Consider the following 5,319-nt stretch of genomic DNA (forward strand, 5'->3'; position numbering starts at 1 on the left):
GCAGCACCACTTATGAGAGTTAATTTAAAAAACCTAATTTAAAAAATATCTATCTATCTATCTATCTATCTATCTATCTATCTATCAAGAGACTAGTTTAGAAGTGATTCAATGTGCTTATATATTTCATAAAGTATATGACCTACTAGTTAGTGATATTAATGGTGACTGCAAGTATTGCAGAGTGCAATTAGGAAATAATAAATATATGCAGTGAACGTTATAGTGTCTAAATGAGTCAGACTTTGTATTGTGCTAAAACTCAATAGTGACTAGATCAGTGTTATTAATCCATCATTCCTTAATATTCAGTACAGTACATAATCTTCCCAGGGGGTTACCCCTCCTAGTACTAGTCAGGCCCAACACTGCTTGGCTTCCAAGATCAGCCGAGATTGGGCATTCTCAGTGTGGTTTTACTGTATTCACTTAAGAAACAATAAATAATAGTTATGTATTTCAAGATTCTTTATTCATTTTGTGAAGACAATGTGCACAGTTGTGTATTTACAAAGGTACAGTATTTGTACTAAATTTACAAGTGTACAGTAAGTGGTGACCAAATGAAGTGAATAATGTGATAAATGGAACGACACCTCAAAGGAATGGAGCTATCTCTTAGTTTTCATTGATGCCCAGTGGTTGCATGGTCCTTAGGTGAAAGAGCCAAAACATCTCACGCTGTGATAATTTGCTCGCCAAGTCGCCTCCTCTTTCTCCTAATTTGACCAATTCTATAGCTTTGTAGGTCAAATCTTCTGGGTTCGAGTTATGTGCCACAGTGAAATGTCTAGGAATGTTATGGTTCTCCACATGTTTTTAATATTTTGGATGTGTTCTTGAATCCTTAATTTTAATTAGTGATGTGCACCGGAAATTTTTCGGGTTTTGTGTTTTGGTTTTGGATTCGGTTCCGCGGCCGTGTTTTGGATTTGGACGCGTTTTGGCAAAACCTTCCTGAATTTTTTTTGTAGGATTCGGGTGTGTTTTGGATTACGGTGCTTTTTTACAAAAAAAAACAAAAAACAGCTTAAATCATAGAATTTTGGGGTCATTTTGATCCCATAGTATTATTAACCTCAATAACCATAATTTCCACTCATTTTCAGTCTATTCTGAACACCTCACAATATTATTGTGGATGACTAAGCTAAGCGACCCAAGTGGCCGACACAAACACCTGGCCCATCTTAATTATTGTTCTAAACCATTTTCTGGTATTTCCTTTTAAATGTAATACTTTTTTGCAGAATCCTTTCTGCATAAACAGGGTCTTATACCCATTTTGGTAAGCCTTTACCATGCAGCCTGTGTTTACTTTCCTTTTTCCAATTAATCGTTGATTTCATGATTGTTTTATTTCATAATTTACTTAATTTTTTGTTAATTTGTGATCTCACCACATTACCATTTCTTCTCCTTCTTCTAATTTTCCCACCACCCTTTTTTTCAATAGGTAAGCCTAACCCACCTCTCTCATCCACTGTCCGCTATATATCTATATAAGACAGTGGACAGCAGAAGGCAGGGTTTCCTCCCTATTCTGAGCATATCTCACTTCTATCTTTAGTACCCTCTCATCCAGATGCGAGACCACTCTCTGCAATGCTCACAGCAACAGAGAATCTGCGCTAGAAACTGGACAGCAGAAGTACCTTGTTGCTCACTACTCATTACACTCTCTCATTTGTGTCCTAGTGTTTATTACTGCCATATTTCAGCAGCAACGCCCAATCTCACCCGACCTTGGAAGCTAAGCGCTGATAAGCCTGATCAGTACCTAGTAGGGTGACCTCTTGGGAATATCAAGTGCAGTAAGATTGTGACCTCTGATCACAAACAGCAGAAGTGTTAGAGCAACTTCTGAAACTTACCTATTCCTTATCCAACTTTCCCGCAAACCTTCTATTTATCTACAATTGGCTTTGCCTTTAGGCTTATTTATCAATGCTCTTTTGTATCTTTAATAATCATACTTTTATCTTAAGGGGGGTACTCACGGAGCGATATTCTAAGCAATCTGACTAGATTGCTTAGAATATCGGCAGGATCGCTCCGTGTGTAGCCCCCACGGCGATAGCGATGCGCGGCCCCGCACATCGCTATCGCCGCTGCTAGATTGGCCTGCATGCAGGCCAATCTAGCGGGTCGCTCACTTCACCCGCTGGGTGAAGTGAGCGGCCCCCCCGTCTCCCCCCGCACGCTCAGCACAGATCGCGCTGTGCTGAGCGGCAGGAGAGATGTGTGCTGAGCGGTTCGCTCAGCACGCATCTCTCCTTGATCGGCCCGTGAGTACTGGGCTTTAAATGCTTTGTTATCTATAAGGATCTAGCCTTTTAGCAAACAGAATCTCTACCAGGTGATTACCCTCAGTCATTTGACATTTCAATTATGAACCTTTGTGCCTCTCATCTATTCTCATGAGGTTTTAGACTAGGTGCTTACCTACAATTATCACTGCAGTGATTATATGTACATATCATTTACCTCTACTCCAATTTTGAATTTTGATTAACTCAGGCACCTTAATAATATAAATTTTTTGTAATTTTTTATGTTTTTCAGTATATTTTTCACCACAGGTGCCCATAATTTTGTATCAGGCTTATCCTGATTTCTGTCAATATATATGTTTACTTTGTGTTCTTGAACAATTTTTTTGTATCAAACTCCTCATTACTTTTATTCGTTATTAATTAAATGTTAAGTTTTAATAAACTTATTTCAAATTTCTAAGCGTGCCCCAACACAGTGTCAGGCAGGATGGCAGATTTAAAAAATAGTCCCCAAACAGCACATGATGCAAAGAAAAAAAGAGGTGCACCTAGGTCGCTGGATGGCCAAGCTAAGCGACCCAAGTGGCCGACACAAACACCTGGCCCATCTAGGAGTGGCACTGCAGTGTCAGGCAGGATGGCACTTCAAAAAAAAGTCCCCAAACCACATGATGCAAAGAAAAAAAGAGGCGCAATGAGGTAGCTGTGTGACTAAGCTAAGCTACCCAAGTGGCCGACACAAACACCTGGCCCATCTAGGAGTGGCACTGCAGTGTCAGACAGGATGGCAGATTTGAAAAATAGTCCCCAAACAGCACATGATGCAAAGAAAAAAAGAGGTGCACCAAGGTCGCTGGATGGCTAAGCCAAGCGACACAAGTGGCCGACACAAACACCTGGCCCATCTAGGAGTGGCACTGCAGTGTCAGGCAGGATGGCACTTCAAAAAAATTGTCCCCAAATAGCACATGATGCAAAGAAAAATGAAAGAAAAAAGAGGTGCAAGATGGAATTGTCTCCCACCCACCCTTATGTTGTATAAACAGGACATGCACACTTTAACAAACCCATCATTTCAGCGACAGGGTCTGCCACACAACTGTGACTGAAATAACTGGTTGGTTTGGGCCCCCACCAAAAAAGAAGCAATCAATCTCTCCTTGCACAAACTGGCTCTACAGAGGCAAGATGTCCACCTCCTCCTCATCGTCCGATTCCTCACCCCTTTCACTGTGTACATACCCCTCCTCACAGATTATTAATTCGTCCCCACTGGAATTCCACCATCTCAGGTCCCTGTGTACTTTCTGGAGGCAATATCTGGTGAATGTCTCCACGGAGGAATTGATTATAATTAATTTTGATGAACATCATCTTCTCCACATTTTCTGGAAGTAACCTCGTACGCCGATTGCTGACAAGGTGAGCGGCTGAACTAAACACTCTTTCAGAGTACACACTGGAGGGGGGGCAACTTAGGTAAAATAAAGCCGGTTTGTGCAAGGGCCTCCAAATTGCCTCTTTTTCCTGCCAGTATACGTATGTCTGACGTGCCTACTTGGATGCGGTCACTCATATAATCCTCCACCATTCTTTCAATGGTGACAGAATCATATGCAGTGACAGTAGATGACATGTCAGAAATCGTTGGCAGGTCCTTCAGTCCGGACCAGATGTCAGCACTCGCTCCAGACTGCCCTGCATGACCGCCAGCGGGTGGGCTCGGAATTCTTAGCCTTTTCCTCGTAGCCCCAGTTGAGGGAGAATGTGAAGGAGGAGCTGTTGACGGGTCACGATCCGCTTGACTTGACAATTTTCTCACCAGCAGGTCTTTGAACCTCTGCAGACTTGTGTCTGCCGGAAAGAGAGATACAACATAGGTTTTAAATCTAGGATTGAGCACGGTGGCCAAAATGTAGTGCTCTGATTTCAACAGATTGACCACCCGTGAATCCTGGTTAAGCGAATTAAGGGCTCCATCTACAAGTCCCACATGCCTAGCAGAATCGCTCTGTTTTAGCTCCTCCTTCAATCTCTCCAGCTTCTTCTGCAAAAGCCTGATGAGGGGAATAACGTGACTCAGGCTGGCAGTGTCTGAACTGACTTCACGTGTGGCAAGTTCAAAGGGTTGCAGAACCTTGCACAACGTTGAAATCATTCTCCACTGCGCTTGAGTCAGGTGCATTCCCCCTCCTTTGCCTATATCGTAGGCAGATGTATAGGCTTGAATGGCCTTTTGCTGCTCCTCCATCCTCTGAAGCATATAGAGGGTTGAATTCCACCTCGTTACCACCTCTTGCTTCAGATGATGGCGGGGCAGGTTCAGGACTGTTTGCTGGTGCTCCAGTCTTCGGCACGCGGTGGCTGAATGCCGAAAGTGGCACGCAATTTTTCGGGCCACCGACAGCATCTCTTGCACGCCGCTGTCGGTTTTTAAATAATTCTGCACCACCAAATTCAATGTATGTGCAAAACATGAGACGTGCTGGAATTTGCCCACATGTAATGCACGCACAATATTGGTGGCGTTGTCCGATGTCACAAATCCCCAGGAGAGTCCAATTGGGGTAAGCCATTCTGCGATGATGTTCCTCAGTTTCCGTAAGAGGTTGTCAGCTGAGTGCCTCTTATGGAAAGCGGTGATACAAAGCGTAGCCTGCCTAGGAACGAGTTGGAGTTTGCGAGATGCTGCTACTGGTGCCACCGCTGCTGTTCTTGCTGCGGGAGGCAATACATCTACCCAGTGGGCTGTCACAGTCATATAGTCCTGAGTCTGCCCTGCTCCACTTGTCCACATGTCCGTGGTCAAGTGGACATTGGGTACAACTGCATTTTTTAGGACACTGGTGACTCTTTTTCTGACGTCTGCGTACATTTTCGGTATCGCCTGCCTAGAGAAATGGAACCTAGATGGTATTTGGCACCGGGGACACAGTACCTCAATCAAGTCTCTAGTTCCCTGTGAATTAACGGTGGATACCGGAAACACGTTTCTCACCATCCAGGCTGCCAAGGCCTGAGTTATCCGCTTTGCAGCAGGGTG

General features: G+C 43.7%; 2 pseudogenes; one reads left to right on the forward strand and one right to left on the reverse strand.

Annotated features, from left to right (window-relative positions):
- Positions 1-308: 308 nt before the first annotated feature.
- LOC134946251 (5S ribosomal RNA) lies at positions 309-427 on the reverse strand (annotated as a pseudogene).
- Positions 428-1,702: 1,275 nt separating this feature from the next.
- LOC134947116 (5S ribosomal RNA) lies at positions 1,703-1,821 on the forward strand (annotated as a pseudogene).
- Positions 1,822-5,319: the final 3,498 nt, after the last annotated feature.

This window comes from Pseudophryne corroboree, chromosome 7 (genome assembly GCF_028390025.1).
Source record: "Pseudophryne corroboree isolate aPseCor3 chromosome 7, aPseCor3.hap2, whole genome shotgun sequence".
Classification (NCBI taxonomy): Eukaryota; Metazoa; Chordata; class Amphibia; order Anura; family Myobatrachidae; genus Pseudophryne; species Pseudophryne corroboree.